The following is a 24,993-nucleotide window of genomic DNA, read 5'->3' as shown; positions in this document are numbered from 1 at the left end:
GAAACTTCAGTGGTACCTAAAAAGTTTATGGGGTCAACATTCTCACAGTCTGGAAACCATGATTCCTCTCATTCCTTTCCTGCAACAGGAGTTTCTATGGTGGGCAAAGGCATGTCACCAAAACATGGGATGGCCATTCACTCTACCCCTGCCAGCCAAACCATAACAACAGACGCATCAGATTATGCCTGGGTGGCCCACATGGCAGGAAGATGCATTCAGGGCATATGGTCACCAAAACAAATGCATCTGCATATCAACCAGAAAGAGATGCTAGCTGTTCAAAATGCCCTAACAGCCTTCAAGGACTTACTTCATCCAGGATAACTACTGATAAAGACGGACAACACCACAGTCATGTGGTATATAAACAAGCAAGGGGGCACACACTCTTACCCCTTATGCAGATTAACCATGGCACTGTGGGACACAGCTTTGACCGACCAAATACATCTTCAAGCTCAATTCCTGCCAGGAAAACAAAGCACTCTGGCAGGCAATTTAAGCAGAAGCAGAAACCTTATGGATCCTCACGAGTGGAAACTAAATTCATGCGTCTTCAGCATGATAACAAAGAAATGGGGGAGCCCAGACATAGATCTATTTGCTTCTCCTCAAAATTATCAATTGAAAAAAATCTGCACAAGGACTTATCAAAGACAAGAGAAACCAAAGATGATACTAATTGCTCCGGACTGGTCCTGCCAGTACTGGTACCCAATCCTAAGGAACTTGTCTCAATACCCAGCTTAGACCTTGCCTCAAAGACCACAAGTACTGTCCCAGCAAAACAATCAGATCCTGCACAATCAACTACAGACTCTGAACCTGGCAGCATGGCTGGTCATGTAATCATACAAACAACAGTAAAGCTGTGATTCATGTCATTTTGGAAGCCAGAAGGCCTAGTACTAGAAAATCTTATGCTGACAAATGGAAGAGATTCTGTGCTTGGAATCCAGCACAAGGAACTGATACAGTAGAACCAAATATTCCTCAGATATTGCAATACTTAACTGAGATGCTTGACAAAGGCCTATCTTTCTCATCAATTAAAATCCATGCCTCTGCCATTTCGGCTCATTACAATACAGAGCCACCAATTTTTTCTCATCCTTTACTAAAGTATCTTAGAGGAACCAAAAATGTAAGGCCTCCTAGAAGATCACCACTGCCTGCATGGGACCTCAATTATGTGTTGGAAAAGCTCACCCTGCCTCCATTTGAACCAGCTGCTACCTCTGATATAAAGTTCTTATTATGGAAAACAGCTCTGCTACTAGCAATTACTTCAGCAAGAAGAGTTTCACAGCTACAGGCCCTCATGGCTGTAGAGCCTTTTATTATATTTTACCCAGACAGGGTATCTCTGAGGACAAATCCTACTTTTATGCCTAGGGTGGTTTCCACTGTGGCTCTTTATGAAACAATTCATCTGCCAACCTTTTATGCAAATCCGCAGAACAAGGGGGAGAGAATTTTGCATTCCTTGGACATACACAGACAGCTAAGATTCTACTTAAGCAGGACTAAAGCTCTAAAAAAAACTAAGCAATTACTAGTGACATGCTGCAGGATCAGAAGGCAAGGCTATATCAAAGCAGACAGTTCCAAAGTGGATAAGCCACTGCATCCGTTTCTTTACACTATGGTAAACCTGTGCCCAAGGGCATTAGGCCTCATTCCACCAGAGCTGCAGCTACTTCAGCAGCCTTTCTAAGGGGAGTACTAACCAAAGACATTCTAGAGGCTGTTACTTGGAGTTCTGTTCACACCTTTACAAAGCATTATCATTTGCCTCTCTACTCTAAATCCAAGGCAGGCTTTGCCACAGCAGTTCTGCAGGGCCTTATAGCCACTCCTAATGCTGTTTAGCTCCAGCCTCCCAACCATAGCTTTGGGATCCTACCCAAATGTAATGACTGCAACAGTGAAACACGAAGAACATAGTACAGTTGTGTACACTTGCCATAAATGTAGATGTTCGAGTGTATTCACTGTTGCAGTCCAGGTTACCCTCCCGCCACCCCCATGTCATTCTGGAGTTTATCTTTCCTTTACTATCTTCTACAACCTATGGGGTGTATTTGCTTGTAGATGAAGGTAAAGTTTATATTGATGCATGTATATATATAATTATATATTATATATATATATATATATATATATATATATATATATATATATTTTTTTTTTTTGCTACCTTTTTGGGGGCACCTGACATTGGGGGCAAGAAATACTAAAGAAAATGGCTTCGGCTGCATGTTTTATACCCCTGATGTCATGGAAGAGGAGACAGCAACCGACGCAGGACACAAGACTTTGGAATTCAGGCCGACTGAGGACAACCTGCCAGCAGATTACCCAAATGTAATGACTACAACAGTGAATGCACTCGAACATCTACATTTATAGTAAGTGTACACAACTGTACTTTTCTCACTGAACATTTGCTAAAGTAAAGAAAAAAGTTATTATCTTTGCAGATGTAAGAAACTTAGCATTTTCATGCCTTTCATCATTTTGTCTTATTTTCTAAGCCTACTTTAAAAACACTTGTTTATAGCTTAAGCCAGGACCATTAATCTATACATTCACCCTTGTAAAACAGTACAAAATATCTTAATTGTTCATATTGTATCATCCGTGCACTTTTCTATCCCACACAGCAGTCCAACATCACAGCATAAGTGCAGTAAACTTGCTTTTGTCAGCCTTTCTACTATTCTTGTAATGTAAAGCCTGTATTTCTTCCTACTAAAAAGTACTTGCTTATTTTAATATTTTAACATGCACAACAGTCACTGAAAATACTCTCCCCCACGTTTAAAATACCCGAGTACACAAAACTGCTTTATTACATAAAGTGCACTTTATATCACAAAATTTTCTATACAACTGCTAATAATAAAATAGTGTTTTACTTGGTTACTTTCTTCCCTTTTATTGGCCTTCTAAAGAGTAATGACATAAAGTGGAGTGTATGCTTTACATTCCACCCTAATGTTTAATAGTCAGCAAAAGTCCATTCTTTCTCACTCACCAAATGTGACTGATGCTTTATAGTCTCCCATTTATTTACTAATTTCAGTGTTGCTGGTTATCTTCCTGTTCATTTCCATCTCCCAGCACCAGATTCTCGTTCAAGTCCAAGTTACTCCTGATTCATCTAGTCAACTCCTGTGCTTTTTTTCTGTGTTTCAAGCATTTTCCTTTGGAACATTATAAAATGTTTCACTGGCAAAGTCTTTCTTTGAGCTTTATTGTCAGAAGAATGAGAAGCAGAGCCCTCCTCTTTTTGCTGGCTCCATTTTTATTGGATAAAATGTTTATTTCCTCCTTTGCCTGTTCTTCATCCAAAAATGTCTGCTCCTCCAGGAAAAAAAATATCCTGAAGAAAGCTGTATACAGCAGTTTGAGTTTCATACCTGGCTCCCAATAATCCATAATTACTGGGTTAAATGTGCTTCTCTTCTTCTTGGTATCCAGAAAATAATTATTTTCCGCAAACAGTATGTTGTCTCCATTTTTCAATACTTTCTTCTGACGCCATTATATCAAGATCAACTCTTTCTGCATGACTGGTATGATTGCATCTGTACTAATACAGGCCTAGGCTGCTTTCTCATGCCAGGTTTGTAACATACACTCAGTGTGCTCTTTCATTTAGCAAATCCTGTTGCGAAATACCAGTTCAGTTGCCTTTTTGTGCTTTCATAAAATTAATACAGTCTGTTCTTTCTAGTTTCTTTGGTGTAGAAGAAAATTGTAGGTTTTCTCTGCATGCTCTGACTTCTAACTCTACCATTTATTTTTCAAACAGCACTTCTTGAGACGTCTAATATTCAGCCAGCCTTTTCATTTCATTTCTGATTTTTTGCAGTTTTAATAGTTCATATGATTAAAACTTCAAGTTAAAGCATCTTCAATTTTTCCTTTCTTTTATTTGAATTTATATATTCCTTCAGTCTTTCATTTGTTTTACTCACTTTTGAGTACATTTGATTTATTGTTTCCTATAATTTACTGGAAGATATCTCTTGTACCAGAGTTGAAGCTTGAACTGCTTTTTGCTGAACAGCTGCAGGATTCTTCCCAGGCAGTGTTTATTTTCTTCACCTTTTCTGGTTGATTTTATTTCAGGTTTATAAATGTCTTCTTTCGTAACACCAAGGCAGCGTATGTAACTAGTCAGTAACTGAATTTTACCCAAAAAGACAGTTTCACTGGCTCACTTTTTTCAGTTTCTGTTTTCACACTGGGGAGATGAAATTAAGCTATTGATAAGTGTGCAGCCATCTTGGAAGTATGAAGGTATACTGTTTTGGTGATTGTAATTATATGAAGGTATACTTTTATTTGTTATGATCAAAAGGAAATGTGGTTTGCCAGGCTTCCAAACTCTACTGGTAGTATAGTCTTTGGTTTATTATCGTAGTGTCTTTTCTATGCTAATCTTTACTCAGAAAAGACTTTCAGGCCCATTGCCACAGGGGAAGAGCATCAGAATCAGTTGTTAGGCTGGAAAGTCAGAGGGTTGTCTGAGATAGGCCTGAGCAGCCAATGGCCAGCTTGCTTCTTTTGGAGGAGGATTACATCATTTGGGGTATTGCTCTCACGGAAGTCAGTGGAGCAGAACAGAAGTGAGGTCATGAAAATATAAGCAGGGATTAGAATACATTTTTGCACTTTCTGTTTTGGTAAGTGAATATACATGTTGTATGAAATTGTATATCTGACTGTCTCTGGGAAGAGTTGGATATAAATAAGTCCTCTGACAGCATAGATGCATAACACTGCATAAATAAGCCTTGTTCTTCTCTCTGCCTGCAGTGATGGCTCTTATGTTTGTGAGGTAATTGTAAAAATAGGATTTTATAGAATAACTTTTCAATATTGATTTAAGTTTTCTGTTAAAAAAAATTTTCAGGTGACCATCACATTTGACCTGCAGTAGAAAACTCAACCATCCAGTCGGGGGGGGGGTTATCACATGAAATGATTATCATCCTCCTGTTATACAGCCGATTGATTTTGTGATTCCACCAGGGTGGCTTGTTTTTTTGAGTTAGTTCCACTTTCCAGATTTGTCGCTGGAACACTGATAAAATGAATATGTGCTCCAGAAACCTGCTAATGAAGAAGTTTTACAGGAGAATAGTAGTGCTTGCTTTGAATTTTCACTACTAGATGTTTTCTGAAACATTGTTACTGTTGAGGCCTGATATTTTGTCTACTTATATTACACATTGCACTGCAAATTTCTTTCCCCCATCTAAAGTCCATCTTATGTTTATGGAAGGGAGTAATAGTGACTGTCAACCTTCTGAGGTGCAATCAGAAGAGGAATAATTTATTTTCAGATTTGAGTGTTAGTTGTGCAATCAAAACAATGTGAATAGATTACAAGAATGTTATGTGAAAAGTCTGAAAGGAGAGACAAATGGTTTGTAAGTTTTTGGGGTCTCTGCCTGAGTATTTAATTTTATGTCTCATTCTGCACTTCAGGAAGTTTTGAAAGTTATATAGGTGACACCATTTTGCCTACTCGTATGCTAATTGCCAAAAGAGTTTCTGAGGTCTGGAGTGCTGCTGCTAGGTCTTTAATGATTTAGAATATTGGTTCAAGTCTCTACCTCCTGATATTGTTCAGGTTGATTTAACTCTGTAACAACGGCAGTTGTCCTTGATAATTATAGTTTTCCAAATAAGGAATTCAGAGTTGCGTACTCATTTTACTTAGAAATTACTTTGTTTTAGCAGCATGTCTGTAATATTCTTAAATTGTTTAAAGATTATATGTTATCAAAATGTGTGTGGATGAATTAGTAAATGCGCTTTTAGTCAAAACAAAGCTTAAAAATGTGAACTTTATTAAGTACATCGAACTAGGGCTTCATATTTCTGCTTTATTTTTGTTTAAAGGTCATTAATACGTAATTCTTTTTATATGTTTACATGGAATAGTGCCACCAGTCAAGAAAAGTCTTATAATTATTGAATAACTACATTAAATAAATACATTCCAAGTACCTGGACAAAATAATTTCACAGTAAATATTTCATAGTTCATTGTTAAATGGGTTGTGAAAAGTATCATATTTCAACAGTAGGTGTTGGTGATTGGTAGGTGTGGCTACTGCTGCAATGAGGAATTCAAACATTTTACTGTTGTATCTTTTTTAAGTAATCATCTTAACACTATTAGCTGAGGCTTCCCCCAGATGTTGAATATAGCAACCTTCCCTAACATATTTGAATATAGTGAAGCCAGGTATGATGAGATATTGCATCCTACTATAAATCATGAACATCTTTCTCCCGGATGTTAAAACTGATTCCCATATCTGGCTTAGCCAATATGCAGGCAGCTGCAAACTTGAGATCAGTGTTAGCACCACTGCCCCACTGACACCACCTCCATTTAAACTCTGCACATATGGTGTAGTAATATAAATGGCCTTGCCTTCATTGTCGAAAAATGTGTCATTCTGGCCTTTGGCAAGAAAAAAAAACAGCTTTATACACTACTGATGGGCAACATGCAAAATCTGACAAAGTAGTTAAAAGACCTTAGACCTAGATGACTACCTTTCATTTGATACCTATATTGCTGCTACTGTCCACAGAGCATAAGGAATGGCCTGTTTGATCTGCCATGTGGTTGAAAGCTGTGCCGTAGAAGTAATTAAGTAACATACCAAAACTAGAGTACTTGATAATAGTTTTCAGTCTTACTCACAAACACTGGCTAATCTGCAATGTATGTACTGTACCTGTGTACTATGCATGTATTTTACCTATGTTCAAAATTTCAGCTGTACACTACAAATCTATTAATTACCTTTATTTTTAAATTGATATTTTTTTGTTTGTTCTCTCCACTGTAACTGTTGATGTGCTGCATACCACTGTACAAACATGTCTTTTGTAATTTGTGTGTATACTGATCATGTCTAAATAACTAAACGTATGTGTAATTTGTCTTTGTGGAGCTTTTCTCCCCGGGCCTCTGCTGAAAAAGGGCCTTTTTGGCTCAGACACCCCCGGTTAACAAATGTAAAATAAAAATAAATAAATAAATAATAAATAATTGTCTCCCCTTATACATCACTGCCCTATTTTTTAATCTACTCTCATGCTGTATGGTGCAGATGAAGAAGATACAGTGATTCTTCACAAAGAGTCTCAATGGGATTAAGACTTGTCTTTTAGTGAAACACTACAGCAGCTGTCTTTCTCCTCCCCCTTATCGCCTCCTTGGAGGCAACCTGTGCCTGACATGCAGAGCTTTAACAGTCGTCCTACTATTTGCAACCCTTTGCTCACAATACTTCTCTGCTGACCTCAACACAAGAGAATGCAGCCTCAGTAAAAATTAATATGTGAACCGTTACCATGAAAACATACCAGCTTCACATCTCATAGACTTCAGTGCCTATTTCCCCCCCACACAGTTTAACTTGACCCATCAATTCATGGCAGTAAGAAGGAATTGGATAACTACTTTGGCACCCTCAAGTTACAACCTAGGATTCAGGACATCATGTTCCACAATGGCCAATAGGCCTTGAGCATGTTCACCAAACCTTTGAACATATAAGTAGTCTATTAAACAACAGGTTAGTATGACGTACAGTAACAAAAGAGAGTGATAGATCAATCAGTTCCCATGAAAAGAGACACATACAGTGGGCTTACTTGGTTAACAAATGTAAAAAAATTGAAAAAAATAAAGGAGCATTACCAGTGATATACAAGATTTGAGTACCTAAGTTTATTTTGCATTTCTAAAAGAATCTGTTTTATTGATCAGTGTACCTTTTTCATTTTCTCTGGTAGCACCTCAGTATTTATGTGGTATGTAAGTAAAAGTGATCAGATCCTCGATGAATTTGATAATTCAGCACAGTAGTTTCTACAGATAATTACATTATATTTTCTTGATAGGAAAAGGTGACAATAGATGTATATGGTCTGTCCTTTTCAGTGCATTTAACATGCTGCACTCACTCTATCCTTATTTTATTCCACCAGTCTCATGCCAGGTTGAATGTCTGTTTGGATTTTTTTTCCATCTGTCCCTGCTGTATATTCCATTGATATACATCCTTGTCCGTGAAAAGTCCTTTTCATGATGCTGGCAATAGTTGGTTTGTACAGACTGCTGCCTGCACCCCCTTTCACTCCCTGCAGTTCAGAAAGACCCTTACATGTCCCTGATGTGAATTTACACACCAGTATAAATTCACCCCTTATCTCCTTTAGTGTAAGATGAGAACAGCTGTAGCACATTTGTCTCATCATGTCCTTTCCCTTCTATTCCATGGTGGGCTTTATTGTGGATTGCATTAAGATTTAACACTAGATAAAAAAAGGCATTTTTCCTCTAAAATAAAAAGACTTTCGGCTTTTCCCAGTTAGGGGTCACCATAGCGGAACTGCAGGAACTCATGATTGGCAGTATATTTTTGCGGTGCAGAGTTGCCAGCCCAACGCCCAACCTTCAAAGAAGGTGCGCCCATTCATGCTCGCACCTACTTGCATGTCTTTAACGTCACTCGACCGCGGGGAGGACATGTAGACTCCACACAGAAGGTGCTCCAGCCCAGAATTGAATGGGAGAACCTCTTGCTGTGAGGTGACAATGCTAACCGCTGCACCACCGTGGCTATATAAGTTAGTGAAAGTACAGTTAAATGAGAAAGTAATGCATAATACTGTTTGGCTGTATCCAATATGTTAGACCGTTTTAGTGCTAACATTGCTCCACGTACCCACATTGTTGGTCCCTGAAAGTTTAACTTCCTTTGTAATCACATTGAAACATGTTTTAAAATCCCTGTCAGAAGCTAAAAATATTCTTTGGGACCTATAACACATTAGGCTGAATTCTTACTGCAAAGTATGCACTATCTGAGCTTTTTCTTAAAATGTTCAACCTCAGGTTGTCCAAAGTGTTTGTTCTTCATGCCTGGAGAATGGGCGCTGTGACTGTTCTACACAAGGATGGCCCCTGTACAGAACCAGCTAATTATAGGCTCATCAGCCTACCATTCTTATATGTAAAACCGTAGAACGTGTCATAGCAGAAGTCATTTATGTAGACAAAGGCAACTTAACTAGTCTAGAGCCCACTTAGTGTATGTGAAGGGCAGGTCTTGACTCCTGAACCTATTACCCCTCTTTGAAAAGGTTGCAGAAGCTGTGGACAGTAGTCCCTATGTGCACAATTCTTATTTTGACATGACCAAGGCTTTTGATACTATCCGCAATAGTAGTGTTATTGCAAAAATACAAACAATATAAACCCGTATGTTGTCCGCTGGATTGCAGATTGGCTGTCCAGAAGATCCCAAATAGCGAAAGTTGCTGGCACTCTCTCTGAACTTAAAATTGTAACAAGAAGGATACTGCAGGGATCTAAGTTGGGTCATCTCCTGTTTGGCGTTTATTTTGCAGGCATGCAACCCAATGTCCCTAAAGTGTTACTGACCACGTTTGCTGATGACTGCAAGTTTTGTACTGTTATATGCTCAGCCACTGATACTAAATTGCTCCAAAAAGGGCAGGAAAATGCATGTTCTTTGTGTACTGAAAATGGTCTCAATCTAAATGCAAAAAAGTGCAGTAAAAAATAAATAAATAAATAAAAAGGCTGTTCCCACCTCATATAAGTGATACTCCTCTTCAGATAGATAGGGTCATAAGAGACTTGGATAATTATGTGGACAGCTTCCTCTCATTCGATTATCGTATTTCTCTAATAGTAAGGAAATCATTTTATCTGGTCCAGTTAATTTCCAAGGGAATATCTTCAAGATCCAAAGAAGACATCTTACCGCTGTATTCATCCCCTATTAGACACATCATTGAATACAGTGCCCCCTTTTACATGTACAAATCCAAGCATATCAATCAACTGGTAAGATCCCAGTTATTTTTAACCTAAAAATGAAAGGGCGTAAATTCTTCAACTATCCCAATAGATTTGTACAACTCCTCATAGCTTACCAGCAGCTTCAAGGTGGCCTGTGTCTTACTTCTCAAGACACAGTAGCACTGTAAACATCCATACTAGGGACCTACATTTACTCTAACAAATAAAGAATGCTGACTGGAGGGATAGTTTCCTATTAACTTGGTATCTTCCCTGCCTATAGAATTGGTTACCATTACAGCTAAAGCAAAGTATGACTTTGTCTGCCTTTAAGACTTGTCTTGATGAGCGGATGGATAAGACATAAATCTTAATCAAAGTTATTATCTGTGGCCCTGCATGATTTAGGAGGTGGGCACTAATAAATACTCTTAAAGGGTGGCAAGAAGTTATAAATTCTTTTTCTACAAGGTGTATATGGTTAGGCCTGTTATGGTCCTTGGGATTACTTGCCTAGTATTGTTTTTATGTTCCAGTATATGAGCATTTTCATCAGGTCTGTCCTAGGATTCTGGCTGATTGGCTATTTTTGCTGTGTTTTTGTATGAAAGCTTTTGCCTCCAAAAACAGTTTAACATTTATTCATGAAAGTTTCAGATAATGTTGCTGGCATAATTGTTTTGTAAAACAGCCTTAAACTGGCATCTTGTCTTCAAAGGCAAAGGAGTAGTTGCATCTTGAATTTTTTGCTTACTTTTTGGCTCCTCACAGCTGACCTCTCTTCGTCTACTCTGTCTGCCAAACTCTTCCGAATCCATCCATCCATTCATCTGTCCACACCCCCTTTTACACATTTTTGCACATGGGGTTGGGCTGTTACTTCAGCAGTAACAATTATCTAGAGCCAAGGTTTACACCTTCTGGTTGCTAGCCGGTAGTTCTTCCACACCACACACTTGCGCAGACACACACACACACACACACACACACACACACACACACACACACACACACACACACACACCCCTCTGGCCAATTCAGAATATCCAGTCCACCTACTGGATGCCTTTGGAATGTGGGAGGAAACTGGAGCACTGGGAGAAACCCACATGAACACAGGGAGGGTATGCAGATTCCACACAAGAGGCACCCCAGCTGAGAATCAAACCAGGGAACCTCTTGCTCTGAAGCGACAACTCTTCCTAATGCCATGGATTAATTTTGACCCATGTTCAGGGTCAGTGAGGAGACTGAGATAACTGCAACAGCATCACACTGCTGCTGATGAATATTTTTTTAAATGGTGCATCTAACTTCCCCTCATGTGTGAGTTTATTATCCAAGGGGTAAGTGTGCAATGGACTTCACAGCTTATTGCCCACATCTCCACATGCAGTAATATCATATGATCACTCATTTGATTTTATTGGGATATATACTTTATCAGCCTGCAAATATGCAAAATATACATTTTTGTGAACTATGTGGCAAAAACAGAGCAGATAAAAAGCTATATAAGTCTACTGATAGTACTAAGTAGTAAGGAATAATTTCTCTGTAACCGTATGAAGCATTGCAGCAATTTTCTCAGAATAATATGTCATGACTCTCAGCTTCAAAATGCATAAAACTGCTGGTTTTCAGCTATAAAGACGTACAGTGGATAAAAAAAGTGTGCACAACCCTGTTAAAATGTCAGGTTTTTGTGATGTAAAAAAAAATGAGGCAACAATAAATCATTTCAAATCTTTTCCCACCTTTAATGTGACCTATAACCTGTACAATTCAGTTGAAAAACAAACAAGTCTGTTAAGAGAAAAATATAAAAATTAAAAAAGTACAATAAGCTGGTTGCATAAGTGTGCACACCCTTAAACTAATACTTTCTTGAAGCACCTTTTGCTTTAATTACAGCATTCAGTCTTATTGGATACACACCTGCCATCAGTTAAAGAGACTCTGATTAACTCCAAATAAAGTTCAGCTGTCATAGTAGGATTTTCCTGACATTTACTCAGTTGCCTACTACAGCAAAAGCCATGGTTCGCAGAGAGCTTAAAAGCATCAAAGGGATCTCATTGTTGAAAGGTATCAGTCAGTAGAAGTGCACAAAAAAAAATTCCACAGCATTGGATATACCATGGAACACAGCAAAGACAGTTATCAAAAATTGGAGAAAATATGGGACAATAGTGACGTTGCAAAGAACTGGACACCCCTCCAAAATTGATGAAAAGACAAGATGAAAACTGGTCAGGGAGGCTGCCAAGAGACCTACAGCAACACTGAAGGAGCTGCAGGAATTTATGGCAAGAACTGGTTGTGTACTATATGTTACAACAATCTCCCGTATTCTCCTTATGTCTGACCTATGGGGTAGGGTTGCAAGATGGAAGCCTTTTCTTACACAGAAAAACATCCAGGCCCGGCTAAAATTTGCAAAACAATACATCAAGTCTCCCAAAAGCATTTGGGAAAATGTGTTATGATCTGATGAGACCAAGGCTGAACTTTTTGGCCACAATTCCAAAAGGTACTTTTGGCGCAAAAACAACACTTTGCATCACCAAAAGAACACCATCCATATGGTAAAGCATGGTGGTGGCAGTGTCATGCTTTGGGGTTGCTCTTCTTCAGCTGAAACTGGGGGCTTTAGTCAAGGTGGAGGGAATTACGAACAGTTCCAAATACCAGTCACTTTTGACCCAAAACCTTCAGGCATCTGCTAGAAAGCTGAAGATGAAGAGGAATTTCACCTTTCAACACACCAATGACCCCAAGCATACATCCAAATCAACAAAAGAATGGTTTTACCAGAAAAAAATTAAAGTTTTGGAATGGCCCGGCCAGAGTACAGACGTAAATCCAATAGAAAATCTGTGGGGTGACCTGAAGAGGGCTGTGTACAAAAGATGCCCTCTCAGTCTAACAGATTTGGAGCATTTCTACAAGCAAGAGTGGGCAGATATTGCCAAGTCAAGATGTGCCATGCTGATGGACTCCTACCCAAAAAGACTGAATGCTGTAATTAAATCAAAAAGTGCTTCAGCAAAGTATTAGTTTAAGGGTGTGCACACTTATGCAATCAGCTTATTGTGCATTTTTTATTTTTTTATATTTTTTCCCCTAACAGATTTGTTTGTTTTTCAACTGAATTGTACAGGTTTTAGGTCACATTAAAAGTGGGAAGAGTTTTGAAATGATTTATTGTTGTCTCATTTTTTTATATCACAAAAACCTGGCATTTTAACAGGGGAGTGTACACTTTTTATATCCACTTTACGTGACTTTATCTTCACGTAATGTGCTTTGCCGAATATGAGTTTGAAATGAGAGGGGGTCGTAAGTCCATTGAAAATAAACTTCAGTATTCAAAAGAAAGAAACATGATAATTTTACTTCTGATACAACACAATAAGAGTATTTTAGGCCATTATTTTACTCTGACTACTAAACAGAAATCCATCACAGTAAACTCTGTTTAAAATGAGTATAATGCAGAATGGAAGACTGTGGAAGTAAAAGGGGGAGGGGCATTTACTTTGTTGAACATTTAGAATATTTAACATTTTTTACTAGCGTATAAGATTGAATTCTCTTAAAGTTAAACAGGTCCCTTCTCATTAGGTCTCATTTGTTGGTGGGAAGTTGTGGACCAAGGGATAGTAAGAATTTGCTCTTTCTCCACTGCTGTGCAATCATGGAGTTGGTATGTGTAAGGTGCAGAAAGCATTAAACGTGGTTTTATTTTTCAGTTTTTTTTTTTTTTTTTCATTTAGTTTCAATCTTTAGAATTGATCTTTTGTGATTTAAACATGTAGTCTGATTTGATGCATTGAAGGCATATGAATCAAAGCCATTTGCAAGCTTTCAATCGCATGCACATCTCTATTAACATTTGACATTTCATTTTTTTTTTTACCATTTGATATTTCATTAGGAATGTTTTGGAAAATAACAAAAGGCTGTTCAGATACAAAACATATCTAAGACTGGAGTTCTGACCTTATAAGTTTTCAGTGCGGCACGCCTCTGAATTTGATCATTCCAGCTTTAGATGCTTGAACACATGACAGTTGTAGCCAAGTATGTCACAACAGCAAAAAATATTTTTTCTCTTTTACTTCTGATCTCATGACAGCTCTGTAAATAAGTATTCTTGGCCTTTACCATGTTCTGCATACTGAGCACAAGTTCAAAACAGCACTCCCAGTAGAAACCTGGTAAAATGCAGAATGTCAGGCTGTGGCAATGAGCACCTCTAAACATTCAGATACAGTGCACATATATGAAAGACTATGTGTCCAGTCCCTCTTTGATATTTCACTATGAAACTTTCAGGGAATAACAACAGGATGGTCAGCTACAAAAACACCTAACACTCCTATTCTGCCCTTAAAAATTTCATTGTAGCAATATCCTGTATGTGAGCTCACATATAGTTGTTAAAATGTTTGGCATATAAGGTGGTGGTAGTTGTAAATAAAAAAATGCATTTTGTCTGGAAACTGTAGAGAATTTTTACGTCTTGCACAGTGACAGTTCATTTGTGTACTCCGCATACTAAACAGAGGTTAAGCACACTTCTGACAGTACACTTCTGATGTATCATTGAGAAGAACAAAAAAACATAACAGCCACATTATTATATTTCAGCTTGCTGTTTTTAGACACATATTCTGCCCCTCCAAACAGGGCATACCACTTTTATTCAAAAATAATCCTGTAACTACCATGCACTTTGACTTACAGCATTCTTCCTCTCCCTTGCCTCAAAAAACAACAATCTTTCATGTACACTGTTGATAGAGTGTGAGGAAAGTGAAAGAAGCAGTTACCACATTAATGCATTTCGGCTTGTTGCTCTCAAACAAAAATGTGGGCCCTCTCTCCCCCAAGCTATGTCAGTGATTGTTTTGCGTGAATTATATAAGTTCTTTATGCTTTCATAGACAGCCTGCCTCTTGAAATGGGTAGCTGTATTCTATTTAGATGTCTAAAGTATGATTGCAAATAAATTAAAAGGGATAGTGGCCTCACTAAAAAGTTTCAGTACTGTATTTAATATTGTCTATTTTCATCTGATTCAATGTATAGTTTGTTGTATCCTACCAGATCTGACCTCGGCACTGATTTTGAAGCTTCCATGATTCTTTGACACTGTCTTTCCCTTACCCTTAATTCCCTGATCTGTACCCTAATGCCTCGGATCTCATTTGCCTGCTGAAGACTTCATACATGTTACGAGGGCTTTCACAGCATATCCTTTATAAAAGTTATTTTTTCTTGTCTCTTCCTCCTGCCAAGAGACATTTTCTGTCAAGTTTATTGCGGTAGCACAAAAGTTTTTCTATGTGGTTTTTAGGTAGGTAGTTTAAATAGACTAGTAGCTTTTTTTTGTCTTTTTGTAGTTGGTAGAATTGTGTGCGTTTGTGTGTGTGTGTGTGATACACACATATATATATATATATATATATATATATATATATGTTACTGTGTATGTGTGACTAGTTGTTGTTTTCTGACAAGTCTCTTAATGGCTGACTCTCAAGCCTTTAAGAAGTGTGCTGAGTGCAGGCATAAGCTCCCCTCAAGACCCTCACAACTTTGTTTATTGTTTGGGCGTTGCCCATTTAGATTCAGTCTGTCAGACTTGCTCTTCTTTCAGCTCCAGGGTATTTCAGGCTAAGCATGCAAAGTTGATTGTGAAAGGTCTTCTTTCACCATGGATAGTGTCATCTTTGCCTGAACCTTCCTCCTCTGCTTCCCCAGCCAAGAAACTGGATAGGCCAAAGTCTAGGGAGAAGTCACAAGAAAAAGAAAGAGAGAAAGAAAAAGAGAAAGGCAACCAAAAGGAAAAAGAAAAGAACAAGTCATCTTCAGCCAAAAATCATTCTCCAGCTCTGACAGTGCTAAAAAATCTGCCCAGAGGTCAGAACTGACAGCTTCTCAGAAATGTCCATCTCCTTAATCTCATTTCTAGCTGGAACCAGTGAGCCTGAGATTACATTTGCCTATTCGTGAAGATAAATTTTCCAAGCTTTTGCCTGTGGCTTATACTGCTCTGTCATCTGTCAACTGGAAGCTCAACTGAATATGACAGTATATTGACAGGATGATGAGAAACTTTCTGAGAATGCAAATCCAGCTTGGAGTTATTTCTGTACCATTCCTAGGGAATGTATCAACTATTGGACATTCTACCCATCCACTCATCTCACCTGTCCTGGTCCATCCTTTGGTTCCAGCAGTGTTGGATCCAGCTGACTCCAAACAGTCTATGTCGGTACTAGAAATACAATATACTTTGACATTGACAACCGCCCCAGTCTCTCTCTCACTTTCGACTCAATACCTTTGGATTGAGAAGGGACTTGAAGTTGTAGCATCAATGCTGGGTTCTGAGGGGGAATAGCTTAACTGTGAGATTGTTTGAGCTATCTCTTCCCCTCGGGGCTTTGGCACTAGATAGCTCTGGTCTGAAATCAGCCTTAAGGCCAGGGCTCATCACTGCTGAGCATTCTCTCTGCTCTTTGGATCCTGAGAGACTGTCATTTCTTACAGCGGCTTCGGCCTTTGAGGCTTTTGAAAGGGTTTTGGGCTTGCCCAAGGAGAAGGCATTCTTATCTAGGTCAGTTCCACCCAAATCCCCAATGCCCCCTCTGGTGTGTGTGATGAGCAGTATGGCAGTAGGAATGGCTACCATTCCATCAAATGCCAGGTAGGGTACAGTATTTGGGGGTGCATCACCAACATGCTTACCCAGCATCCTATCTGTGCACACAGTTCCCATAACTTGCACATAAGCTCACTGCACCACTTCCTTCCTGCATGATATGATGCCCAGTGGTTATCCTGTTGGTAAGTGTAAAATATTTTTTTAATCATGTAGTTATTCATTGTAAAATGTACTGCTTAATACTAAACCACTTTTTATTTTATTTGTGTGTGTCCCCCTCATCTTTTTTTCCCTTTTTTTTCAAGTGATGCTGGATAACTGCTGGAGCCATGGCTCATGATACCAGTGGGAAATCCAAGTGGACCTGTGGATGATAATTTTAATACAGCCCTGTAACAGATGCACATTGTCAGTGAGAGAATTTTTAGTATGTTGAAAAGTAGATTTAGGTGCCTGGATGAGTCTGGGAGTGTCCTTCAGTATGACCAAGCTGCTTATCATCCTGCCAGATTAGGGAGAGTTGGGACCTCAGGCTTTTGAAAACACATGCTACATCAGCTCCTAGTCTGATTTTGAACCCTCTGACCTCCCAACAGAGCAGGTTCATAAGCAGCAGATGTGCAAGCAAAACCACATTGACTCCTCTCCTAAGTTTTTCATGGATTATATAGATTTAGAGGAAGGAGAGGGTTCCTTCCAGTCCCATTTGGAAGACATCACCTTTGTTGAATTCCTTGAGCCTATGAAACAGAGAGGAGGATGGTCCACTAAAGATTTCCTCACTGGATGAATCTGTATTTTTGGAAGCCTTTGGTTCTGGCTCAACATTGTCCAGGGTGGTACCACCAGTCAGTCCTGTTATTGACCTCATAGAATAACGGGCTTGGAAGGACCCTGATGTTGTGGAGCCCAATACACAAGAAGCCAGACAGGATTTAACATCTCTGAGGGACAGGAAACACTGGGGCAAAGGTCCATCAATAGATGCTATGGTTATAGCAGCAGCCACCAAAAAGGGATTTTCCTCAGAAAGTTCTTCTGTCCATCCCCCTAATAGGGAATTTAGGGCACTGGACAGGTTTGGAAAACAGACTTAATCCTCAGCAACCTTTGCCTTTAGGTCACTGAACTACTTGGCAGGTTTCAAATTTCAGAGGGACTTGACTAGGAACTCTTCAAGTTTGTCTCCGGAGTATTGTCTGCAGATGTTCAGAAGAAAGTGGATTCCCAGCTCTGTACTTTACATTCAACCTCTAATGTAGCCGTATTGCTGCCACAGCGACAGGCACAGGTCATACCATATGACTGCATGCTGGGATGTGTGTTTCTGTTTTCATGGAGGCCTTTGACATCCTTCATTAACACCTCATATAGTGGTTCGAAACTTTTTGGACCTAAAATTAAAAACACCTGACTTGGAGCCAGCAGGATGGCAAGACTGCCTCTGCAGTAGGCATCCATTTTTCACCCCCCCCCCCAAAAAAAAAAAAATAAGATCCTTCTCTAGGAATCAGAGGGCTGGAAAAATGTGATTTTGTAAATCACAGAGCTCTTATTGTGACTGTCCTGGTGATGGACCTCCACATGGCAGAGGTGGAGTAAATTCCAGTGAACATCACCCAAGAAGCAGAGGCAGATTGCATAATTAGAGTTTCCGTAGTCCTTTTACCAAGAAGCCCTATTAGTATCTCTGAAAGGTTGCCCAACTGCTGCACTCTGGATGCAGTCAGGTGATGCTTACCCTCATACCTCTCAAGTGTCAAGATTTTTGCCTCATATTTCTGGTATGTTTTTCATAAAACTATGTTTTTTAATCTAATCTTTGGCAGATCATTGAGGATTCAAGTCAAAATATAATGACAGACATTTGAGCTTCAGGCTTTATTCCCTTCAAAAAATACATGCTTACTTAAAACCTGTTTATTCTATCATCAACTTTCTAAGGTTGTAAGAGCAATATTTAAAAATTGTCCCTATTTTGTGGGCCTTTGTCCACCCATTATTTATGGATTTGCCCAGATTTCTTGCTCTGAGGTTGAGAGATATGCTTTCCCTTGCACTCTCAAGCGTGGTAAAATATAACAAAAGATTCATGTGTGCTAAAGATAATTTCTTGAGGCTACTTTATTCCCTTTTCTCTTCCCCCATGAAAAAGAAAGTTGTTCCTGACATTCTTCCCAGTCAGTAGGAGTCAGCAGCAGCAGAAATTTCCAAGTTGTTAGAAATATCCAACCAGTCTGCCAAGACCAGTTAGAATCTGGTATCTACTAAAAGTTTTTTTTGGTACCAAAGAACATGGGGAGCCTCAGACCAATTTTGGATCTCAGTCATCTGAATCATTTTGTGAAACAGACAAAATTCTTGATGGTCACAGTTCAGTCCATACTGCCTTTACAGAGGAAAGATTATTGGATGTGCTCAGTAGATCTACAGGACGCTTAACTATCATGTGAAGATAGAGAAGCCTTCCAGGAGATTCCTCTGTTTCCAGCTGGGAGCCAGTCACTACCATGTCAGAGCCCTGACTTTCAGTCTTAACTACAGCCCCCAGGATGTTCACCAAGATAATGACAATGGTAAGGGGGCAGTTGCGCCTGTTAGGGATCCAAGTCTTCAGCTACATTAACAATTGGCTTCTAACTGCTGCTTTTGAGCATCTGCTACTACATCACTTGGACTTTCTGCTCCAGTTGTTACTGGACTTAGATATAACAGTAAACAGTAAGGAGTTAAGAGTTTCTCATAATGGTTAAGATGTTTAACTTACAGAAACAGATTGTATGGTTTTATTCTCATTTTTGAGAAGCACGGCTAGACTTAGAAAAAGCCCACTGGGTTCATTAGCCTAGGCATTATCTGTGAATCCATTTAATCCAGTTGTTTATATTGGAAGTTGAAATGATGGTTAAATTGTTTACTTCCCAGACAAGAGATACAGTATTTGATTCTCACTAAATTAAATTAGGCTAGGCAAAAAATGGTCCACAACTGTAGCTAGCCTAGTACTTACCTATGAACACAACTTTAACACAACTCTACAAATTCTCAGACTTTGTCACCAGAGGTTTGCATCTTTATGTCTAATGGCCATGCAGGTGACTCATCATCCCACTACTCCAGCTCATTTGATTTTGCATGTATTAGGCCTAATGACATTTGCAATTCTATTGTTCCCACTGGATTGCTACCATATGAGAGTGGTTCAGTGGACTACAGCAGTGCAGTGGTCCCCTTTCACCCATTGCACAGGAAGATTTGACCCTCAGAGATTTGCAGGCAGCACATCTCTTGGTGGATAAACTTTCCTTCAGTAACCAAAGGATGTCTTTTTCACACACATCTGCTGGTAGCAGTAGTAACCATGGACATCTCCCTTCTAGGGTGGGTGGTCATTTTGATGGGAGGATGATCCAAGGCACATGGTCAGTCATAGAGGCCATTCTTCATATCAGTGCCTAGGATATGAGGATAGGCATTCCAAAATATCCTCCCCAAGAGTTTGATGATCATACAGACAGACAGCATAGCAAACAAGGAGGAACACATTCTTAACTCTTGTGTCGAGAGACCTTGAGAGTTTGGCAATGGGTGATAACGTCACACTATTTTTTGATAGCAACACACATCTCGTAGTCTTCCAGTGTTCTGACAGACAAATTGAGAAAGACTGTCCTAATGTCTCATGAGTGTCTCTTAATCCAACAGTGACAACTTTAATTTTTCATTACTGAGGCCAACATTGATGTGACCTGTTTGCCTTCTGTCTCAAAAAGTAAGTGCAACAGTTAATTTGCCCTGTTCCCTCCACAGGGTCAGTCACTGAGGGATGTTCTGGTCTACAGTTGTCCCCCATACCTCTTTTATGCATTTCCTCCATTACTACTCATGAGCAAATTCATTCAGAAAGCCAGACAGTGAAAGGACAAATTAATCTTCATTACCCCCTTCTAGTCCCAACATGGTTTACCTTCCTGTTGCTTCTATTAGTACATTCCCCTTGGGTGCTGGATCAGTATTCATATCTTCTATCTCACCTGCCTGGATTGCCTCCTCCAGACCAGACCACTATGCAGCTAACTGCTTGGTTTCTCCAGTTCTAACTGTAGCCAGAGATGCCAGGCTTCCAAATATGGTTGTTAAAATTACATTGGCTTCCCAGAAACTTGTTGCAAAAGACATAACATAGCAAATGGAAAAAGATTTTCTATTTGGGCTGTGTCTAAGTATTTGGACCCATTTTCTGCACCAATTCTGTCCATCTTGGAATTCTTGTCTAAACTTCTTCACAAAGGCTCTATTTATTCCACCGTCAAAGTTCAAATGGCAGCACTTTTGAATTTTCATATTTGACACAGTGACACTTCCATAGCTTCCTTGAAGATCTCTAAAGCCTTTTTGAGAGGGACATTTCTTTTACGTCCTTCCATTAGAGACTCCGCCTCCATGGGGATAGCTTCGGGCTTGACACAACCCGCCTTTGAATCTGCTGTTGTGGTGGACATCAAATACCTAACTTGGAAAACAGTTCTCCTAGTGGCGATCATGTCAGCCAGGTGGATTTCAGAATTCCAAGCACACACTCATGCAAATCTCCCCATTTGATTTTCCATAAGGACAGGATTTCTCTCAGAACTAATGCATCTTTCCTTCCAAAGGTGGTGTCTGAGACGAACCTGAATTGATCTATACATTTACCAGTATTTTTCAGTTTCTCAAACACCTTGCAAATGTAGATGTTTGTTGTCAACTCAGGTTCTATCTTCATGGGACAAAACAATTCTGGAAATCTGATCAACTATGGGACAAAACAATTCAGGAAATCTGATCAACTATTTATTGCATTCTCAAAACCAAAACTTGGTAGGGCTTTTTTCAAAGTTACACCCACACAGTGGTTGTCAGACAGTATTTCCTTTGTTTTTAACAAAAAAAAAGACAACTTAGGAATCTTTCCCATATGTTTTGAACATGATGAAAATAGACAACTTTGGATAAAAATGTTATGTACTTGACATAACAATAGATCTATGTTGTTTGATTTTCATTCGGTTCAACCTCCCTCCTGCCCCATACCAAGTTGACCCATATGGTTTCGAGATGATCAGGTGGTTGCTGCTGTATACCCTGTCGCTGAACAGTCCTATCTGTTTCCCTGTCTCCATCTGTGTTCTTGGCTTCTATATTCTAATATGTGGTCATAATTAGGTCTCATTTGTACTGTAGGGGACACACTTTATCTGAGGTACTAGGGTGGAGTTAGGGGAATTATGGGTAGGGGAGGAGTCAGAACCCTGGTACTGTAGAAGCTTTGAAATCGGTGCCGAGGTTGGATCCAACAACCCATATGTTGAACTGGACAAAAATCAGAAATGGATCTGTTGTTATGGTAAGTACATAACTTTTCGTTAATTATTCATAGATAGACAGCTACATCACCCCTAGACAGGCTAAGTCACATAACTACCCTGTGTTTCCCCACATACTCTGCCCCACACACACACACACACAAAAATAGCTACATTCTGTGTACCATTTTGGTGTTGAGTTGTGATAAAAATGAAGTAATAAATGACCATAGTGATATATTTCAACTTGTAGCCATCAGAAACGGAACATTGTCCCTACTCTCTACCAAGCCACAACAATGATCACTTTGCTGTGATCCCCTGTTCACTGTCCTTTTCTTTCATCTGCAGACTGACACCCTTCAATCTAATCTTGTGATGATCAGCTGCAATGTCTGATTACCAAAAGTGGTATAAAAATGGCCACAGTATTTCAACTTGCTTCTGTAGGGCATCCTAGCCGAATCATGGCAGAAATAAATGAAAAATATGAAGAAATATTACATTGTGCTGTGAACAGTGTTTTCTGCTACCACTGCTTACAAATCTTTCTACCCTCTTACTACAAAATAAAGAAAACTATATACCTGCAAGGGAAAACTATTTCTGACTACATTTTTGTCTGCTGCTCCCAGTGGCCTCTAGTCTAAAAACTAGAGTGCCAGGAAACCACTGAGATCTCAGGTACTTTGAGGGCATAGTAGTCAGTAGAACCTGGGTTGGCTGTCCAGGTCCCGTTACTGTGTTGTCATGGTTCATATGAGAACCTGTGCTAATAAATAGCATGATCTGTCATTTCTGGGTTACATTTCCTATTGATCTTAATGAGATGACGTTGGGTATAACATTCAGCTGTTATGATTTAAGCATAGCGCACTGACTTTGGCCCTCAGAATAAGCCTTGCTCCTTATATCTTTACTGATGTACTTCATGAAAATCAGACTTATTTATGAGTACATACTTTACTTGATAGGGAATTTTTGTACAAGCCTAGTTTCTTTATCACTCACTATATATGGCCTGGTATATGAAGACCTTCTATTTTGAAAAATAAGAATGTGGTGCTCTTTCTAGCCTTCTGTTATTTTAAAGGCTAGTGTGATGATTCTTAAAGGTTTGCAGTTGAGAGCCATGCTGCAGGGTAATTATTTGACTGCTGCTGTTACAAGCGCTATACTATCCAACTAATTATCTTGCAGGGATCCTAAAGTGTGTGTATGTGAGTGTGCATGTATGTATTCCCCTTTGGGGAAAAACTCAGTTCCCACTAATTACCACATCGATGGGAGCCCACTGAAGGCATTGTAAGAGATCTGGGGACACAGGTTGACAGCAACCTCTCCTTCGGTCACCACATTGCCATTATGGTCAGAAAGTCTTATGTGGCACATCTCATTACCAAGGGTTTTGCATCCAGGAAGAAAGAGGTCATTATTTATCTCTACTCTTCCCTCATTAGACCAATTGTAGATTATAATGCCCCATTTGGCATGTACCTCACTAGACACCTGCAACAGCTGTAGATGCCACAAAAGTACCTCACGAAGAAGATCGTAGGCCTTAAACACGTGTCCTACTTGGATAGACTCAGGAAATGCCAGCTGTTCTGTGTCTCATATTGTCTACTAAGAGGCGATCTCTGCTTGACTTACAAAGCCATGTCTGACCCAGCTCTGTTAGAAATGTTACATCTAAAGAAATCCCAATCCTTTCGCACCACATGCTCCAGAGACCTCAACCTCATTACCATAATCAACAGAGCACGCTGAAGGGACAGGTTCATAACCCAGACACTGCCAATGCTCTGGAATAGACTTCCCATACATGTCAAGCAGAGCACCTCACTGGCCCTCTTCAAGAGAAATCTTGATGAGTGTATGGGAAATAGAAAGTTCACCCCAGGGATCACTCCAGTAGCTCTACTTGATAGAGGCACTGGGAACTAATGTTGGGCGGCACAGTGCCAGAGCACTTCTCTGGACTAGGCTTGTAAAAGCTCCAAGGCCATTAGCCTAGTAGGCACCTGTGAACCTATATATATATATATATATATATATATATATATATATATATATATATATAAAGATAAGACGAGAACAGACAGTAACTCATGAAAGTAGGAGCACAAGCTGTAACATGCGCCTTAACCATGGATAACCTTAATTTTAGGTTAAGTAGTGCTTGTGAGTATAGCTGTCAGTTTGGGACAATTGTTCCTAATATATATATATATATATATATATATATATATATATATATATATATATATATATGGGTCCCCTTCGACTGGTCGACATTTCACAATGTCGACATTCATATGGCAGAGACCATATGATCGACATTTGAAATGTCGACCATGGGGAACCGGCATCTCTCTACAGTTCAGAATGGAAAGATTTCCACTTCCACACTGTAGTGCGATCTTAGAGTTAGTATATTTATGTTCCAGGGGTGTGGGGGAGGGGTGGCTTGGTAGCAGCGTTAAGGTAAGTTCTGTTTTGTTTTTTGTGTTCTACTTTTATGGTCGACATTTCAAATGTCAATCATATGGTCTCGGCCATATGAATTTCGACATTGTGAAATGTCGGCCATATCAAGTAGACCCATATATATATTTATATATGTGTGTGTTTGTGTATGTATATATATATATATATATATATATATATATATAGTTGATCTTACAGCAGTCTGCTACAACTTGTTGCAAACATAAACATCAATCTGCAAAGAACACCCTCATACTCCCTGATAATTATATGTACCAGCTGCAAGATCGCACTACACTATGGAAAGGGCATATTCTCTGATCCCCACTGTAGCACAGTCTTGCATTGACAAAGCTAGAACACTTTGATCAACTGATATTCTATCAGCTGTACTGGCTCCGTCAGCATTTGAGAGGCTGATTTCTCAATAAAAGGGCTGTTCCCATATATTATATATATATATATATATATATATATATATATATATATATATATGTATGTATGTTTTTACGCAGAAAGAGTGTGCATGTGCCAAAGGGTAAAAAGGTCACACAGATAAACCATTCTGTAAAAAACTGCAAGAAAAAACCCAGACAAGC

The 24,993-nt window shown here is 39.2% G+C and overlaps 1 protein-coding gene across 8 annotated transcripts in view; it reads left to right on the top strand.

Moving 5' to 3' along the window:
* The window catches only part of CEP170 (centrosomal protein 170), a 2,077,048-nt gene that overhangs the window by 1,463,568 nt on the left and 588,487 nt on the right, over positions 1 to 24,993 (top strand). The window lies entirely within an intron of this gene.

The sequence above is a fragment of the Protopterus annectens genome, chromosome 1.part2 (genome assembly GCF_019279795.1).
Source record: "Protopterus annectens isolate FY-2018-M chromosome 1.part2, PAN1.0, whole genome shotgun sequence".
NCBI classification, from domain to species: domain Eukaryota; kingdom Metazoa; phylum Chordata; order Ceratodontiformes; family Protopteridae; genus Protopterus; species Protopterus annectens.
This window is presented reverse-complemented; position numbering and strand designations above follow the sequence as displayed.